At 42.1% G+C, this 20,593-nt stretch overlaps 1 long non-coding RNA gene across 18 annotated transcripts in view; it reads right to left on the reverse strand.

Annotated features, from left to right (window-relative positions):
* LOC137347170 (uncharacterized) overlaps positions 1-20,593 on the reverse strand; it is an 86,956-nt gene that overhangs the window by 22,032 nt on the left and 44,331 nt on the right. Inside the window, exon 7 of one of the 18 annotated variants that reach the window (XR_010968887.1) lies at positions 15,658-15,835. The exons of the other annotated variants lie outside the window; for them this stretch is intronic. This is a non-coding gene — a long non-coding RNA (uncharacterized lncRNA). The remainder of the gene's footprint in view (positions 1-15,657; positions 15,836-20,593) is intronic. 18 annotated transcript variants of the gene reach the window in all.

Here is a 20,593-nt window from a genome sequence, read left to right on the forward strand (position 1 = left end):
TTCTGGTGATGAGGCATTCCGCCAAATGACTTTGACGGTCCGCTCGGGGAACCATCCAACAGGATCCACCGTCTCCTTTTCCCGTAGAATGTTCTGTTTTTATTTCAGATTTCCGGCATCCGCAGTATTTTGCTTTTGTACAATCAGAGCATATTGGGCTTTTTGATCTGACAGCCCCTTTAAAGCGGGGTGGGGTGTCACATTTAGACCAAAGAAACTTGAATCCTGCTAACAGCCATTTGAAGGAATAATGGTGCAAGCCTCTGCTGTGAAGGTTTAAAAGAAAACAAAAGGAAGAAAAGACTTGCATTTATACAGTACCTTGCATGACCTCAGGACATCCCAAAATGCTTTACTTTTGTAATCATTGTTGTAATGTAGGATTACCAAAGCTACAGTCTGAGTTTTCTTGTAACGTAACTTGCTACCAGATAAACTACAATATTTTTCAATCTCAAGAGTTGGCATGGCACTACTGATCACTATAGATGTCCTGCACTGGAATTACCTGAATGATCCAGTGGGGAAGTGAAGTCTGCTCTTTCTTACAGCCTTTATAAAAAGTTCCGCTGAACCCTTTTGAACACTTTTGCATTATCCAAGAACAGTATCCAAGGAGGACCAAGAGCTTTAGTTGTATTTCAATATGACTGTGAATTGCAATAGATTACCTGTATGTTCACCATAGCAGGAGCAGTGGACAAAATATAGGATGAGTTCACTATGCCCAAGTGCTGACACTAACTCTGGTCATTCTTTCATTTCCTTTTAATGGAGAGTTTTGTGTTAAAGGTAACTCATTCTGTGCACATGGGATATACAAGAATGTGTAAATTCAGGAATGTTGGACTGTCTTTATCTAATTTCCAACAGAATAGCAAAGGTTTAATCAATTACTGTATCATTCCAGTAACTATGTCATAGATAGACTCTCAGTTTATTACTAGATACACTGACTCTACTAATCCCATTTTAACCAGAAGATTTAATTATTGGGGAGCACATCCACACTGACATCTCCAAGCTGCTTTTAATCGTGGGTACACTGAATGCTCACGGACCATCAGTAAGAGCTTGTGTTGTCTCCAACTGATGAGAGTGCTAGTCTCATTATCTGGAGGTCAGTTCTAAGCCACATTGGTCCAATTCAAAGATCAAAACTTAAAAAATAGCAATGGCTTTGAAATGATGACCTGGGATACTAAAATCTGAAATTCTTCTCCCCTCTATATTAGCAAAGACACGAACCCATTCAAGAAATAATTGGGTGAATACTGTCATTTCAGACACTCATGGGGATTATACATTAGTATCCCACGATATAATTTCAGGAACAATGTGAATTGCATGACAAAATGAACTCCCAGATTAAATGGGATTTTGCATGTCACAGATCACATCATGGGTCCAATTTTTTTCAATTTTAATGTACATCATAAGTAAGTAATAAATACTCCAAAAATAAACTCAATTCCTGCTAACATGGTACTGATCTGTATAGCTGTATGATATTTACTTCAATATAGACCATTTAGTTTGATCCTATTACAGTTGTTAATGGCTAATTCATCACCTGGTTATATACGCTTTTGATTTGACATGTATTTTTAAATGCCTGCTTTGAATTAAATGCTGTTTACAGCTTCACCTTTAGTTGGGAGTAACAGGAAGTGAAGTCTTCCACATCATAAATACCACAATTTCCAGGCAGGCAGCTGATCTGCCAGAGTGTGCAAATAAGTTTCGAAGCTTCAGACAACTTAAATATGAAGAATTTGAAAATAGATCAATTTTATGGATATAGAAATCTTTCAATTTGAAGGAGTAGTGTTGTTAGAAGTAGATTGGAAACAAAAGACTCCCATTTGTGAAGGTTTTTAAGTAGTAATCTCATCCATAAAAGATGGAGTTACATTTTTCTTCTGGTGCACGATTGTAATTAGACCAATCCAACACTATTTTGCAATTTGAAGGATAGAAAAATAGTCTCATTAACTGTCTCAAAAAGGAGCTGGACAATTATCTGTCTAAGAATGGATCAAAAGTTCTATGTATAAATACAGTGACAGATAATCAAATGCTCTATGAAACGTGGTGTTTCTTTGGTTTCTTTCAGTACTTGATGTTGGTCTTTGTAATTGTTTTACTGTCGGCTTTGCAACTCTCGTGTATCAGGGTTAAACCATTATACTGTAATAATTATACACCAAGCTTCCTCACTATACTTTTCTGCAGCATGAGGATGTTACTGCTGGGGAAGCAGACTATTTCTTAATGGAATAAGGATGATAGTGAATACATTGGAATGGATTTTCACCACTTTCACCCGGCATTAATGGGGTGGTTAAGTCTCAAAATGAGGTCAACATCCTTACCGATCTGTTAATATTGGTGACATGGTTAACTCCATTTCGAAAGGGAACTGCCGCCAGGTGTTCACAACACCTGCCTATTTCAAAAGGTAAACCCTTTTTAATGTGGAAATCAGGGTCATATGACATTTTTGGTAGGAGCTTGTGCCATGCAGATTTCTATCAGTTTCGCATGCAATGGAACCACAGAAGTCCGCCAAAGGCAATTGTCAATTTATTTTTGGTCCTCCGGGACCAATAAAAATATTCTGAATCACTGCTACACCGGGACCCCAACCTCCATGATTACAATCACCCACCTCCCACTGCAACCTACCTTCCTTCTGCCCGATCTTGAGGCCTCAATCTGGCAATCTGCACTGGGACTACATTATAACAGTGACTCCACTTAAAAAATAATTAATGGGCTGTGAAACATTTTAGGATGTGAAAGAAGATATCCAAGTGTAAATTCTTTTTCTTATCAGATTTTAACAATAACAGGTTGAGAAGAGGGGTTGACAATTTCATCTGAACCCTGAGATGTATAACATTTTTGAATGCATGCCCTTCTGTACAGATACAGTTGGAGTTCTTTAGGGAGAAGCATTTTGATTTTTTTCTTTTAAGTGGTGGTGAGAATCACGGTGGACAGTGACAAGCAGTAGCTAATGGGTAGCAGATTCAGTTTTACTTTAAAATGAAGGAATAATTTTTCATGCTGTTACGACATTTAAATTTAGAGGATTAGGAAAATGGCAATTTGATTAAATCCAGAACATTTTATGTCAGTTGCTTGAGGACTGATTATTTAAGTGCATAATCACTTTAAATCTGTCTAAGCAATTCCAAGCGATTTTAGATCACTGAGCATGGTAGCAATGATCTCAAATGCCCACATCTGGTAACATCAATCTAGGGATATTTTCGTGTGTGCATGATATAATGTGCATTCTCACACATGTTAGGTATCACTCTTGGGTCTCTGAAAATCACATTAGTGTGCATACTTGAAAGGCTGATCTCATCTCTGGCTTCATCTACTTTTTCATTTTTTATAATCCACTAAACAAACAATGCCGATATGTTTTATTGAACTGGAAAATGTCAATGAGTACTAGGACAGCATAATGTAGCGATGGTTTTACTGATAATATCTATTATTGCAACTAAAGTTAGAGTATTGACGATTGAATTTCACAACTGCCATTAAGTGTTTTAACTTAGAAACCCACTATTGATATTAGATAAAAATTCCTTCTGGATATGTTCAGCATTCACCTTGCAGAGTTCAGACTAGGAGCAGTATGGTTACTGATCCCTGCAATCGAAGGCCTTAGCTAAGGAAAGAATAAAGCCACAATGCTAAACATTTCAGGAGAAAAATCCTTTTTGTACTTTCACTCAGATATCCATTAAAGTCCCACTCTTACGTGGTCCGCAGCACCCATTCTGTTAGCAGTTTAAGTGACAACATAAATATTATAAATGAATTCTTTTGCTACTCTCACCAGATGGCTATATGAAGATAGCATTGTTTAATTAGCAAATTCAATACTTATAGTCATTCATCCAAATCTTACTCATAGTGGCAGGTGATTAAGAGAGTGAGACACACTAGCCCTATTTATAATGGGCAACCAGTTGAACTCCAATTTTTATCGCAGATCTGACCAAGTCCCGATTTAACACTTCAATCAAAACAGGGCAACTCAGGCACAGGGCATGATCGAGACATAATGGAGTGACCTAGAGAACATTGTGCTGTGAAGTGGAACATAACAGAATTCTGCACTCTCCTGGCTGTAACAAGTTTAAAGGTGCATTTATCTGGTCTTGCGCTTGGAAAATGTTATACTGCTTTAAGTTTCATATAAAGCCAGTTTATACAGAGTTTACAGTAATGGCGAGATAGTATAAGCTGTTAAACTCCAGAAAGCTTGTTCTGGAAGAATAATGCTGGAGCCTAACTTTACTCAGTTTCACACTTATTGTACAGAGTAAAAGGATTACAAACATGTCGCTCCTTACTCAAACCCTCCACCAGTCTCAGTAAGTGTCTGCTTATAAGTGCTCAAATAAGACCCCAATTAACACCCTCCACCTGCGAACAATCAAATAAATGATACACAATTATCGGATTAACAGTTTTCCTTCTTTCGTTTATAATACAACATCAATTAATATGCTCAAATAATACTTCAAAATAAATTCCATATTATTTACAAATTATTAACCTGCTGAAAGAACATTTCAAAATAAATCAAATTCCATATTGAGTACAAAGTATTACATTGTGAGATGCCCCTCCTCAACCACCACTAACAATTTCTTTGTACTAGCATTTCTTTTTGTGAAACAATCAGATAGCTGATGACTTGAATCTAACCATTTGAGTTTGGAGATTTCCTTTCTCTCCAGCATTTGTTTCAATCCAGAAAGGTCAATACATAGTCTTTTCTCACTCACACTTTTTGTAGAGTGTACATTGTCCTACAAAGAACAATTATCTACATAACATTCAATGGATATCCTATCTTCAATATGTACCTTGTTCAGAATTTCACCCAAAATATTTGACAAATCGAACCCCATATCCACTGCCTCCACAAGACCCAGTGTTTCTGCAGCCGAAAGTGCTTTTAATGATTTATTTTCTTAGCCTCCCAAGCTAAAGGACAACATTTCCCATTTTCACCCATCAGAAATATTATGAAACCAGCTGCACTTGAATACCCATCAGCAAGATTAGCATGTGAAGCATTACTAAAAATTATTAGCTTCATATTCTTTGGGTCACCTAAGGATGGGAACTTCAGTACACATTTCTCCAGATTTAGTTTTTTCAATGTTTTATTTGCCCTTAAAACATTTGCAACTTTCAGATGTTTCATCATTGTGCTTAACTCCAGCACATCAAAACTAGCATGAGGCCTAGTCTGAGAGCACAACCAGTTTAATTGACCAATCAAGCTTCGCAATTGCTCAGTCTCTGCTTTAGATAGATCATCATCTTTCTGTGATGACCTAACACAATTAATCAGGATGGGAGTAACGCTCTCTAAATAGGATTGTTGATTTAAAGTTATTCCAGATTTATTCTGCTTAATATCTAAACCAATGTATTTAAACAAGCCTAACTCCCAATCTTAAATTCTGCACTAATCTTAATAACATATTTCTGAAAATCCACAGTACTACCCCATAAGAAATCATCAACGTGCATCATAAAGATGCCTGAAAGTTTCCCTTTCTGATACCAATAAAACATTGCAGGATCTGCTTTTAGTTGAACACAACCAATTTTCAACAAAACAGATCTCACCGAGAAATACTACACCCTGGAAGCATCATTAAGCCCATAGACGCATGTGTTCAGTTTTCATAGTTTTCCTTCGGCACGTGCTGCCTCTTTGGGCAGTTTCAGAAACACTTCTCTCTGAAAAGTATCACCCTGCAGAAATGTGGCTTTTATGTCAATGGATCTACACTCCTATGAATATGTGGCCAAAAGAGCTAAAAAGATTTTCAAGCTTACTTTTCCAGCTGTAGGAGAGTCCACTCTAACATCGGTATCATCCACTCTCTTCAAAACCCCTTGTAACTAGCCTTGCTTTAGCCTTATATGTTCCATTGGGAAGGACTTTTTCAGTACAAATCCATTTATGTGACAAGGCTGGCTGTCCACTATCTAGTACCTCAGAATAAACATCAAATTCTCATCATTTCTCTAATTCCTTATGTTTTCTTTCTCTTATTAGTTCATCCTCAAGTTAATTGGCAACCACTAAAACTTCAGCCATGAGGACTTCCAGATACTGGAAGCAGGCAGAAGTACAACAGAAGAGTTAAATAAAGACCAAAGGAACGAGGATGAAAGCACCTTTAGCAGGTCTGACCAATACAATGGAAGACAGAATTGGAACAGTAATCATAGGCGAATGAATCTCAGGAATGCACAAGGAACAGTTAGTAGGTGTTTCAGATGTGACTCAAAGTATCATTGTGCAACGAACTGCCCTATGGCCCCCGGCAGATGGTTCCTTGGATATCCTTTAAGGACGTGGCTAATGGGGAACCCTACAACTAGAGAACATGAAAGGTACAACTGGAGCCACATGAGTGGTCATAGAGCAAGCCATTGTGTTGCTGAAGATGTGATTCAGTTGCCTGGACAAATCTGGGGCACACTTCAGTAGACACCAGTGGAGTATCCCAAATGGTAGTGGTTTGCTATGTCTTGCAAAACATAGCATCGCAGAGAGGACTGGAGCTGCAGGAGGAGGAAGGTGATGACTGTTCTGCATCTTCTTTAGAGAAGGAGGAGGGAGAGGAGAAGTAGCAGGAGGAGGAGCCTGATGTGGAGAGTGTCCCTGCAGCCGCTCACCTAGCTGCCACATATACCCATGACGGACTCGTACAGCCACGATCCAGCTAACCTGAGGCTATGAAATCATATGGCACACAAATGCTGAATCCACTGGGCATCCCCCACCTCCAGCACAAAGCATTTCCACACCCAGTAATCCTTCCTTCTCATTGTTCCTACACTGGTCACACTATTTTCCTCAAGAATGGCCACCTGGCATGCGAGAGGCAACAATGGAGATGACAGGTGAATGAAGACTTGAAATAAAGTTTGTAGTTCGTAAACATTGACAATAAAATTGACACAGTGACAGACTTGTAAACATCCAAGTAATTCCCAGTCTGAAACTGCAAAGACTTTTTCTTCCATTTCCAATTACTTCCACGTGGTGTTACCTTGTGACTTCATCAGAGCTAGAGGAAGACTGCTTATTTCCTTGCTATGAAAACTGAAATGCTCATGCTCAACATACTCTGGAGGAGCAGACTTGGCCATTGTGACAGGAGTCAGCATGTGGGGCTCTGACTGAGAGGGGGCATGAGGGAGCACCTTGAGCATAGTCCCCACTTCCATATGCCCTTTCTCCATCTTCCCTCTCCAGGTGCATTTGCACTTCCCTGCTGGCCAACAGCTGGACAGTACTTTGTTGCACTTCAGTGAGGCTCTGAACAGCCAAGGCGAGGCTTTCCTACTTAAAATGGCCAACCTAGGGTGGAAAGTTATCAGGCCCGCGGAGGTGGGGTTGGAGGCAGGACAGGTGGCAAAATTAGAAAATAGCGTGTCAGGTTGGCTCTCTAACATGTTCCTGCCTCCGAGTGATCTTGCTGGAGTTGGGGTCAATGCGGCAGCTGCTATCCGCCCGGTAGTGGCAGGTAGACAACTAGATCGATTAAGAGCCCAACTGGGGGAAAGTGGATGGCACCACCGGGATCTTCTCAATGTCAAACGGGCCCCCCACTGAGGCTGGAGCAGGGCAGGTACCTGGAGGCGGCCTACCAGCAGCAGGCCAGGGAGCCATCGATGCCTCCTCTGAATCCCTCCATTCCGATGAGACAGCTGCGACCACATGCAATCCTGTGCAGGGGCTCCCCGTCCACAATGATGCAATGACAGCTGTAGTCACTCCTTTTAAGATTTCAGAAGGCTTCAGAGGGCACCTCCGTATTGAAGCACCCTCGCAGTGCCCTGCCTGCCTCAGCAGTGCCCACCTCTCCTGGTTGGGCTGCCGGCTGTCCAGAGCTTTGGGTTCTCTGATTGGGCTTCCTGTCTCCTGCTAATCAACCATAAATGCACAGAGGCAGCCTCTTAATTGAACGCTTCCCTGAAGATCGCGATGCTTGCAGCTAGTCGATGTCAGGGTGGTCGGGACCCACACTTGGTCCAAACGACAAAAATATTTCAAAGCCAGTAAGATTCCACCCTGAGTGCTGAATTTAATTCGGGTGGTGGTGAGTCAAAATGCTAGGGGCAACACCACCTTAGCCATTTCCAGGAGACCCGATTCTGTATACATCAGGCAATTAAGTGCCTGCATCAGGGCTCCAGTCCCTTTAAGGGCAGAGATCCCACCTCCATGTGCTGCCAGCCAATTGGAGGGCCAGCAGTTCTTCAGTCCCAGCAGCACCTCCAGGAGCGGTGGCCACTTCTGGGACTGCACCCAGCCAGGAGTAGCATCATGGACACCATCCTGGAATCCAGGTGAGTGGGTCGGAGTTGCCAGGGCCAATCAGTCATGATCTGGAGAGTGGGCTGGTGAAGGCAGGAAGAGGTGTTTTCACAGGGTGGCTCTTGCTGCCAGGGGCCATAGGGTACCTAATCAGGAGAGTCCCCCCTCAAGCCCAGAGGGAGGTTGCCAGCTTCCATGGGGCGGTCTCCCAAGCAGTGGGAAATCCCCTCACTGCTGGCCAAAATGCCAGTGGCTGCAAGAGGCCCTTAAGTGGCCCTTAATTGGCTGCTTATGGGCCTCAATTGCCTCTGGATGGGAAGACCGTCCACGACATTCCCTGCTGCTGCGAAAATTGTATGCCGTCAGGAAGGCAATGAGCATGCCAGCCTCTGTCTTCCTTCCTGATTCTACGGCCCCTGCCACCTCACAACGCATTCCTGTGAGGTAAATTAAATTCTGCCCTGAGTGTGCAGGCCTTTGAGTGACAGCCAGTACGCATTCAGTTGCCTGCCGCATCTGATGCTTCACGCAGGTGGCCACTCTTTCCATGGGGGTGGACATCAACACAAAGGCCAGAGATATCATGGATCTCATGCGGGAGACAGACTCTTCCAATCTCTCTCCAAAGATGCGCGTGCTTATGAAAATGCTGATAGAGCCTCATACATTTTCTGTTGCTGCTCTAGAATAGTCCCCTTAATGCATAACCTCACCAAGTCTCAGCATCTGCGTCCAGCTGAGTAGAGCTTAGAATGTCCTGCACCCTCTGAGGGGGATTCTCCACTGCTGTCCCTGTTTTCAATACCTGCTCCTTCTTAGTTGTGATGTGTGGCTTACTGTATGACAACATAGCTACCCACCTTGGAGGCCCCACTGGGGGTGTGTATATCTGAACTGATGGAGGGCGTGCATCAGTCGTGTGCCAGTGGTTTCTCAGAGTGTGCAAATCTCCCTGAGGACTCCTCGGCTTCCTCCTGCTCCAGCTCCTGTGTCATGCTTGAAGGACCTGTGGGAGATGAAAGACATGAATTAGAACCGACATGGGAAAGGGTTCAAATTTATCACTGTGCAGATGATGATATTTCAGCTCATGCCAACATCAATTCAACATGAGTGAATGTTGTACCATGTGGCTGTGTTATATCTAATTCTGTCTCCTAGTATCTGGGAGACCCCGTTTTATCCATCTCCAATGACCATGCACTCTGCCACTCTGCTGATCTCCATTGCATCATCCTCTGCAGCAGCCAGGTTGGTGATTACTGCAGGGCCACCCCTGGTTCTCTGCCTCTCCCTAGAGTTTTCTGCTGTCTTCCCCTGCAAAAAGGGAAAGCAGGGAATTATGAGCATCAGAAATAGAAGGATTTGAGAGGATGGAAGGACAACATTTGTGGATGGTGACCATGAGGGATGGGCGTGAGATGGTGATAAGATGAAGTTGAATTTCAGGGGTAACAGATGAGGATGTGAGGAGGTGCCTTGAGAGTCAGGAATGGGTGAAGCTGCAAGGTGTGTTGATCTGGGGGGGTTCTGTGCAGGAGAATGTTGGGCAAGTCAGAGTTGGTGGTTGGCATTTGAATGTGAGGCCACCTCACCTTTCCTACACTGGTGAGGTCATTGAAACTCCTTCAGCGCTGTATCTATGTGTGAGGCACCACACTTCTGCTGCTGACCTCAGCCACTTCAATCCATGTCTGCTTGGTTTCAGAGGCTGACCTCTTCCTCGTGTCTGCTGGGAAGAATATTTATCTGCCCTCTCCTCAGGCCCCACCCCTCTCCCCTGTTCTGAGTGGGGGGAAGAGTAGTCCAAAGAACATGTTTTAAAATGGGGGGGGTCCACTGTGGGCAGGGCCAGCTCTGAGTGATAGTATGGCCTGACACCTGATTGGCCAGCTAGCTCAGCCCATGCTGAATGACACCTTTGTTTCAGATTCCTGTTTCTGTGTCTCTATCATGACCTCCAGGAATGCCTCAGAGAACCTGGGGGCATGGGGGAGGGGGTGGATGGGGGATAGCCTTCCCACATTGAGTCTCCTTCATTGCACTTGCTCTCTCTGTCCTTACAGTTCTACGATGGATTCATTCTGATCCTTGCCAGGGTCCCTCTACATAGTGAGGTTTTAACAGACAGGTGCAGGTTATGCCTGCCTACTTCAATTGGTCAGGAAACCCAGAAGCAGAATGTTAATGCCGTGGATGAGCTAAAAAGCCATGAGAAAGTCCACTCCACTAACCTTTGGGTTTCCAACCCACAGTTGGGCTCCCCCACTGCGAGCAGGTCCAAATGTTAGAATTCTGTCCATTGTGTCTGTGCCAGCACTTACTGTTAAAGCAATCCAAGCCTACTCTTTCTGCCCTGTTATCCTCCCATAGTCTGGACCATCTTCTGTTTCAAACATTTAACTACTTGCTTACAAATATTATTCCCTCGAATTCCTAGCAGTTTAATAACCCGTTGTGTGGGTTAAAATGTGTGAAGCAAGTTTATATTATTTGTGCATTGATAAGAAAAAATGTCCTATGTTGCTATAAGAATGCAGTCCATGTATTTAGATGCTTATTTAACTAATATACATTTACTTTTACTCTATTGTGATTTGAAATGTTACATTTTATCCATTTAAGACATGCTTAAACTTGAAGCAAAATAAAGCATAGCTCTGTCTGTGTAGCAGCTTACTCCACAAGTTAACTTAATTCTTGGTTTCCTAATTTTGAAATTATTTCCTCTCATCTTTAATCCTGGATTCAGTTCAAAGAAACTGCTGTTAATTATTACATTTCATTAACCTGTTACTAAAACAAATGCCATTTATTTAAATGAACTGGAAAGGAAAAGTTGATCCTAGTGAAGCCAGGCAGAAGAAACTCTCATTATATCCCTTCATTTCCCCCACTGAGCAACAGTTTGTGTTACGCTATGGCGCACTGACACAGAACACAAAAGTCCGAGTGTATCAAGCCTGTGTCCTCAGTACCTTGCTCTATGGCAGCGAGGCCTGGACAACATATGTCAGCCAAGAGCGACGTCTCAATTCATTCCATCTTCGCTGCCTCCGGAAAATCCTTGCCATCAGGTAGCAGGACCGTATCTCCAACACAGAAGTCCTCGAGACAGCCAACATCCCCAGCTTATACACACTACTGAGTCAGCGGCGCTTGAGATGGCTTGGCCATGTGAGCCGCATGGAAGGTGGCAGGATCCCCAAAGACACATTGTACAGCGAGCTCGCCACTGGTATCAGACCCATCGGCCGTCCATGTCTCTGCTTTAAAGACATCTGCAAACATGACAAGAAGTCCTGTGACACTGATTACAAGTCGTGGGAGTCAGTTGCCAGCGATCGCCAGAGCTGGCGGGCAGCCATAAAGGCGGGGCTAAAGAGTGGCGAGTCGAAGAGACTTAGCAGTTGGCAGGAAAAAAGACAGAAGCGCAAGGGGAGAGCCAACTGTGTGACAGCCCCGACAAACAATTTTTTCTGCAGCACCTGTGGAAGAGTCTGTCACTCTAGAATTGGCCTTTATAGCCACTCCAGGCGCTGCTCCACAAACCACTGACCACCTCCAGACGCTTACCCATTGTCTCTCGAGACAAGGAGGCCAAAGAGAGCGAGAGATACCCCTCTTTGAATGACATAGAATTTACTGCACAGAAACAAGCCATTCAGCCCAACTGGTTTATATGCTGGTGTTTCTGCTTCACAAGAGCCTCCTCCCACTCAACTTCATCTCACCTTTTTGGCATATACTTCTATTCCTTTCTCTTTTATGTCTTTATCTATCTTCCCCTTAAATCCATCTTTGCTATTCACCTCACCTACTCCCTGGTTAAGAGATTCCTCCTGAATTTCTATTGGATTTATTAGTGACTATTTTATATTTGATTCCTAGTTCTGGACTCCTGTACATCTTCTCTATATCTACCCAATCAAACCCTTTTATAATTTTAAAATCAGGTTTCCCCTCAGCCTTTTTTATTCTATAGGATACATCCTCAGCCTGTTCAGTTTTTCCTGATGGTTATAACCTCTCAGTTCTGGTATCATCCTTATAAATCTAAGATTCGAGTTGCAAGTTGCTGAAATGACCACCTTTGTTTGCCAGGAATAAGGTTTCCTCATAGCAGATCATTAGTAGGATATTTGACTCACTAAATACAATCCACATACACACACATATAGATACACAAATCCTCTTTCCCTCCACTATTTTATTTTACCATTTGTTTCTTTAACGTGTTTGTCTTTCAACATTTTTTACCGGATTTTCTCTTTCACCCTTTTTAGATATCCATCTTTCATTCCATTATATTTTTGTTCATCCCTTTAATACTCAGGTGGACACAAAAGATACCACTGCACTTTTTGAAGAGCACTCACCCCTGTGTCCTGGCCAATATTCATCCCTCAACCAACAGCAACAAAAAAAAAAATCTGGTCAATGTTTCATTGCTGTTTGTGGGACCTTGCTGTGTGCAAATTAGATGCTGCATATCCTACAGCGGTAGTTCTCAAACTTTTTTGGTTGAAGGATCTCTTCAAATGGATTAGTAATGACAGAACCCTATCTAATACTTTGTTATTTATAATATTCAAGTGCTACATGTGAAGAGTGTTTTAACAATAGTTTTACTTTCGTGCTGTTCGCAGCACTCCTCCTTGCTTGCTCTCCTTCTGGATGAGATAGCCAGTCCACTCAGTGCTGCTCTTGTGGCAGCTGCACTTCACTTCCACCTCCTGGCTCATACAAAGCCCGCCCCCAGTGTCGCTCATTTGCTTACACGTCACCCCCTTAGCCACAGAACTCTGGATGGAGTCTGGAAAGGGTCAGTGAGCCTCAATTTGAAAACCACTGTCCTACATTACCACAGTTACTACACTTCAGAAGTACTTCATTGACTGTAAAGCACTTTGGGATGTCCTCAGGTCATGAAATCTGCGATATGAATGCAACTTCTTTCTTTCTCTCCTGCACAGAACTAGAAAACTTTATCAACTTTGCTTCTAATTTCCACCCTTCTCTCACCTTCACATGGTCCATCTCCGACACTTCCCATCCCTTCCTCGACTTCTCTGTCTCCATCTCTGGGAATGGCTGTCTACTAATATTCATTATAAGCCCACCGACTCCCACGGCTACCTCGACTACACTTCTTCACACCCTGCCTCCTGTAATGGACTCCATTCCATTCTCCCAGTTTCTCCAACTCCGACACATCTGCTCTGATGATGCGACCTTCCATGACAGCGCTTCTGATATGTCTTCCTTTTTCCTCAACTTAGGATTCCCCCCACCACTGTGGTTGACAGGGCCATCAACCGTGTCCGTCCCATTTCCGACACCTCTACCCTCACCCCTTCCACACCCTCCCAGAACCACGACAGGGGTCCCCTTGTCCTCACTTTCCACCTCACCAGCCTCCACATCCAAAGGATTATCCTCCGCCATTTCTGCCACCTCCAGTGTGATGCCACTACCAAGTGCATCTTCCCCTCCCTTCCCCTGTCAGCATTCCGAAGGGATCGTTCCCATCGCGACACCCTTGTCCACTCCTCCATTACCCCCACCACCTCGTGCCCTTCCCACAGCACCTTCCCCTGCAATCGCAGGACATGTAATACCTGCCCATTTACCTCCTCTCTCCTCACTTTCCAAGGCCCAAACACGCCTTTCAGGTAAAGCAGTGATTTACTTGTACTCTTTCAATTTAGTATACTGTATTCGCTGCTCACAATGTGGTCTCCTCTACACTGGGGAGACTAAATGCAGATTGTGTGACCACTTTGTGGAACACCTCCATTCAGTCCGTAAGCATGACCCTGAGCTTCCGGTTGCTCGCCATTTCAACACAACCCCCCGCTCTCATGCTCACATCTCTGTCCTGGGATTGTTGCAGTGTTCCAGCAAACATCAAAGCAAGCTTGAGGAACAGCAACTCACTTACCGAATAGGCACTTTACAGCCTGCCGGACTGAACACAGAGTTCAATAATTTCGGAGCATGACGGGCCCCCCTTTTTATTTTTAGTTATTTTTTCTGTTTTCTTTTTTATTTGTTTATTTTATTTTAGTTTGTTTCTACAGTGCCTATCCACTTTTTTAAATGTTTATGCTTGGAGCCAGGGCTCTTCATTTTACAGTCAATTAACACCCTCTGCACTAACCCTTTATCTATCACCCCACCATTAACATACCTTTTGCCTTTGTTCATTGACCTCCTGGTCAGTTATTCTCTGTGACCCTGTCCTATCAACACCTTCTCTTTTGTTATCTCTTGCCCCACCCCACTTTACTTGCTTAAAACCTTTTACATTTCTAATATTTGTCAGTTCTGATGAAGGGTCACTGACCTGAAACATTAACTCTGCTTCTCTCTCCACCGATGCTGCCAGACCTGCTGAGTATTTCCAGCATTTCTTGTTTTTATTTCTTTCTTTCTTCAATGATCCTATTTACCTATTTTTCCTTTGTATAGAGAAGCATGGGGAGCACTGTGCTATTTCTATGTACACACCCAATAATACCTATGATCACCAGCAACAGGGACAAAATGTAAGTGGTAGCAACCTCTGCTATCAACATTAAAGACATACTAAATTAGCAGCTGCTCCCTTAAAGTTGCTGATGATTTTTCAGCATACAAACAGTGAATCTCCATTAAAGTATTATATATCTCAATCAAAATTTTACTATTAAATCCTTGTCACGGATATTTCTGTTCCCCTACCTCTGAACTCTAATCTTCCATAGCACATGTGCTAACATCAGAAAATAATTAGTATCTTAATGGCATCTGTGAGCTACAAGAAAATCTAGTAAGGCAATCTGAATAGTTGTTTTCCAAGACAACCCCACCATTCCTTACTTCAGCAGGCACAATAATACATAAAATGTCATAAACATGAAACAGTAGGAAAAAGGGAATTCCCACAAAAATAGTAAGAAAAATACAAAATATTAAAATAATCACATGGTGCAGTATTATGCATGTATTGTGTACCACTTAGTTCAGATCGTGAAACCTGATATTCTGAGTTCAGTTAGATCTTGTTTATTCCCACAGAGTGTGGCAGAAATTGGCAGAAGAAGAAACAGTCTGAGAATCTGAAGCAACGCTGAAAACTGTTTACCCATTGGCCCTCCGCCAACAACTTCAAATGTGCCCACTTGATCGTCAGAAATGAAATCCCAACTTTCATCAACATCTGGGCTGGGGCTTAAACAATACTGTCTAATATTTCACAGAAATAGATTTCCTTTCATTTCACTCACTTGTTTTGCACATCAGTTCATCCAGGTGCAGAAAGATGACAGAGTCGAGGAACAGAATGTTTCTGTGGTATGTAGTGACAGTTTGGCAAAACAATAACTGTCCATTGTTGCTTAATTGCTTGACTCTGTTGTCTACCTGTGTGTCTTTATCCATGAAGGGTAATCTTTTGAAGTTATGCTGCCGGCACAGAGCATTACTAAGAGTGAGTGTAGGTCGGAGAACCATGTTATTTCTCTATCCACGACTCAAGTTCACATTCAACACGTAATGCACAGAGGGAATCTTCCCACCCCTATCCTCTAAATTATTCTCTAAGTCCATGTTCCAAATAGATTATACAATATGGATGGACTTTCCAATCACATTTGTTAAGTGAACACAACCTAAATACATTTAAGAAAGTGGAAAATCATTATCGACCAATTTCCAAGCTGATGAACAAATTGCCAAAACACAGAATCACAGAACTGTTACAGCGCAGAAGACTTATACCTTTCATTTTGCCAAAAATTATTTGCAGGAAAGCCTTAATTTAAGTAATAACTCATTTTGAGAATGAGATCTGATCCATGTCCCAACTTATGACAGGGACCAACCATGTGATTTACAATTACAGCAAATAATAGGGCGGCACAGTGGCACAGTGGTTAGCACCGCAGCCTCACAGCTCCAGGGACCCGGGTTCGATTCCAGGTACTGCCTGTGTGGAGTTTGCAAGTTCTCCCTGTGTCTGCGTGGGTTTTCTCCGGGTGCTCCGGTTTCCTCCCACAAGCCAAAAGACTTGCAGGTTGATAGGTAAATTGGCCGTTATAAATTGTCACTAGTGTAGGTAGGTGGTAGGGAAATATAGGGACAGGTGGGGATGTTTGGTGGGAATGTGGGATTAGTGTAAATGGGTGGTTGATGTTCGGCACAGACTCGGTGGGCCGAAGGGCCTGTTTCAGTGCTGTATCTCTAATCTAATCTAATCTAATACAGCAAAAGCTTCCTTTCACCTTCTCCAGGGCAGCTTATGTAGCTCTTCAATCTGTGATTGTCCTAACAATGTAGTCCTGAATACATAACAGTGTGAGTGACATATAGTAGTACAGGAGATGGTGGTGTAGTGGTAATGACCCAGGCTAATGGTGGAGACACGGGTTCAAATCCCAACATGGCGACTGGTGGAATTTATATTCAATTAATTAACTTTAAAAAAAATCTGGAATTGAAAGCTGGTCTCAGTAATGGTACCATGAAACTATCATTGATTATCATAAAACCCTATCTGGTTTACTAATGTCTTTTAGGGAAGGAAATCTGCTGTCCTTAGCTGGTCTGGCCTACAAGTGACTCCAGACCCATAACCATGTGGTTCACTCTTAACTGCCTTCTGAAATGGCTTAGCAAGCCACTCAGTTGTCAAGGGCAATTAAGAATGGGCAACAAATGCTGGTCTTGCCAGTGATGCTCACATTCCATGGAAGAATAAAGAAAATTGGTCCAGATTTTGCTGTGGTAATGACAGCAAAACTATCAATATTCGTGGTTCTTATTCCCCTGAAACAAACATGCACAACAACACAGAAATTCAAAAGTTGCTTTCAGTGATTCTACGCTACTCTAAAAGGTGCACTGTTGAGGTCCCCCCCAAAATGTAATCCCTAAGCAACCAGTGAATTGATGAGAACTTCCACTTTTACACTGTTAGTCTCGCTGTAAAGACCCTTGAAGAAGTTACACCTTATTTATACTGATATTTTAGCTTCCATCTAAATCCAATCATAATCATTTATGTTGTTACCTGAAAATTTAAATTAAAAATGAACAATAAAGTGCTTCTAACTTCCTGGTTTGCTGGATTTCAATTTTATTTTATTGTAAAGAACAACAAAGGATAGTACAGCACAGGAACAGGCCATTCGGCCCTCCAGGCCTGCGCCGATCTTGATGCCTGCCTAAACTAACACCTTCTGCATTTCCGGGGCCCATATCCCTCTATTCCCTTCCTATTCATATATTTGTCAAGATGTCTCTTAAATGTCGCTATCGTATCTGCTTCCACCACCTCCCCTGGCAGCAAGTTCCAGGCACTCATCACCCTCTGTGTAAAAAACTAGCCTCGCACATCCCCTCTAAACTTTGCCCCTAAAACAAAAATTGTAAGCTAGTTTCCTTGATTTACAATGTGTATTGAAATCATCTTCTTAAATCTTTGCAACAAAAGCAGAAGAAATCTTTTCACTTTTGTCTGTTATTAAAAATATTGATCTTTATAAATTGTTAGCAGATGAATTGGGATAGAAAATCTCCAGATTGCAAGTACTGAAACCAAAAGACTATAGATTCAAAGAAATATAAAACTGTTCAATAATATTGTACATGCACATATTTGTATGAGTCTGTTGCTCCAAAATTTGCATACTTGTGCCAAAACAAAGGCATAAATATGGTCTAATTCCAATTTTCAGCGCAAATGTTCAAGGAAATTTGTGTGCAAGTGACTTACGTGGGTTGTTACTTAATGTCTGATTTCCTCAGTTATTTGCACGAATTCAGCGAAACCTCAGCCAGATTTCACATAGCTTACCTCACCACTTCCCGTGCACCCACCTTCCACCATCCCACTCCACCCCACTCCATTTAACGGACCACAGAATACGAGTTTCCTACATATACACCAATTCTAAACAGGCTGTAAATTTATGCCCAAAATTTTAGATGCAAAATGTTCCAACGCCATATACCTAGTGTTTTATGGCCATTTTTTAGTGATTTATTTTGTATTTCTCCTCACTGAGACCTAAACTTTACTTGTCTGAATATTGAATGTATTTTATGACATTAGAATGCATTAAATTAAAAATTGAAAAGCTTCCACAATGTTCTTAAACATACAGTGACTAATGTACAGAAATTATAGCTTGATGATTTAAAACTTTTATTATCATATAGGGACCTAAAGAAGGAATATTGCATAAGTTCCATACTTTCCTCGGGCCCAATTGTTTCTCCTTGTTTATGCCAGTTTTTATGTTCCAGAGTACACTGACTAGATTGGCATCAAATTTTGGTGGAAGCATCAGTTAACACAAATGATGTAGAAACCAGACAGATTTTAGTGCCATTTGGCTGTTACATTTGAACATATGTACTAAGAGCAGGAGTAGGCTACTCAGCCCCTCAAGCCTTCTCCACCACTCTATAAGATCATGGCTGATCTCTTTGTGGACTCAACTCCACCTCCCTGCCTACCCCTTGACTCCCTTGTTTGTCAAGAATCTGTCTACCTCTGCCTTAAAAACATTCAATGACCCTGCCTCCACCGCTCTCTGTGGAAGAGCGTTCCACAGACTCGTGACCCTAAGAGAAAATATTTCTCCTCATCTCTGTCTTAAATGGGTGACCCCTTATTTTTAAACTGTGCCCCCTAGTTTTAGTCTCTCCTACAAGGGGAAACCTCCTTTAAACATCCACCCTGTCAAGACCCCTCAGGATCTTATATGTTTCAATAAGATCACCTCTCATCCTTCTAAACTCCAATGAATACAGACCCAACCTGTCCAACCTTTTCTCATAAGATAACCCTCTCATCCCAGGAATCAGTTAACTGAACCTTCTTTGAACTGCTTCCAAAGCAATTATATCCTTTCTTAAGTAAAGAGACCAAAACTGTAAACAATACTCTAGATGTGGTATCACCAATGCCCTGTACAACTGTAGCAAAACATGTCTACTTTTATAGTCTAGTCCCCTTGCAATAAATGACAACATTGCATCCGCCTTCTTAATCACTTGCTGTACCTGCATACTAACTTTTTGTGTTTCGTGTACTAGGACACCCAGACCCCTCTGCAATCTCTCTCCATTTAAATAATATGTTGCTTTACTATTCTACCGGCCAAAGTGGACAAGTTCACACTTTCCCACATTATGCTCCATCTGCCAAATCTTCTCCCACTCATTAAACCTATCTATATCCCTTTGCAGACTCCTTATGTCCTCTTCATAACTTACTTTCCTACCTGTCTTTATGTCATCAGCAAATTTAGCAACCATACATTCTGTCCTTTCATCCAAGCCATTGATATAGATTGAAAATAGTTGAGGCCCCAGCACTGATCCCTGTAGCACTCCACTAGTTACAGCTTGCCAACCTGAAAACGACCCATTTATACCTACTGTCTGTTTCCTGTTAACTAACCAATCCTCTATCCATGCTAATATGTTACCCACTAAACCATGGGCTCTTATTTTGTTCAGTAATCTTTGATGTGGCACCTACCTTGTCAAATGTCTTCTGGAACTCCAAGTACACCACATTTATAGATTTCTCTTTATCCATGTTGCTTGTTACTTCCTCAAAGAACTCTAATAAATTAGTCAAACACGATATCCCTTTCATAAAACCATGTTGACTCTACCTGATTGCATTGAGATTTTCTAAATGACCTGCTATAATCTCTTTAATAATAGATTCCAGCATTTTCCCTATGACAGATGTTAAGCTAACTGGTCTGTAGTTTCCTGCTTTCTGTCCTCCTCCTTTCTTGAATAGCGGAGTTACATTTGCTGTCTTCCAATCTGATGGGACCTTTCCAGAATCTAGGAAATTTTGGAAAATTAAAACCAATGCATGCACTATCTCAACAGCCAATTCTTTTAAGACCCCAGGATGAAGTCCACCGGCACCTGGGTGTCAGCATTTAGTACTAATAATTTTCTCAGTACCCTTTCCCTGGTGATGGTAATTGTTTTAAGTTCCTCCCTCCCTTTCAACTCTTGATTCACAATTATTTCTGGGATGTTATTGTATCCTCTACAGTGAAGACAGATGCAAAACATCTGTTCAATTCCACTGCCATTTCCTTATTTTTCATTATTAACTCCCCAGACTCTCCCTAGAGAACCAACACTCACTCTACTTACTCTTTTCCTTTTTAAATACCTGTAGAA

The sequence above is a fragment of the Heterodontus francisci genome, chromosome 31 (genome assembly GCF_036365525.1).
Source record: "Heterodontus francisci isolate sHetFra1 chromosome 31, sHetFra1.hap1, whole genome shotgun sequence".
Taxonomy (NCBI): Eukaryota; Metazoa; Chordata; class Chondrichthyes; order Heterodontiformes; family Heterodontidae; genus Heterodontus; species Heterodontus francisci.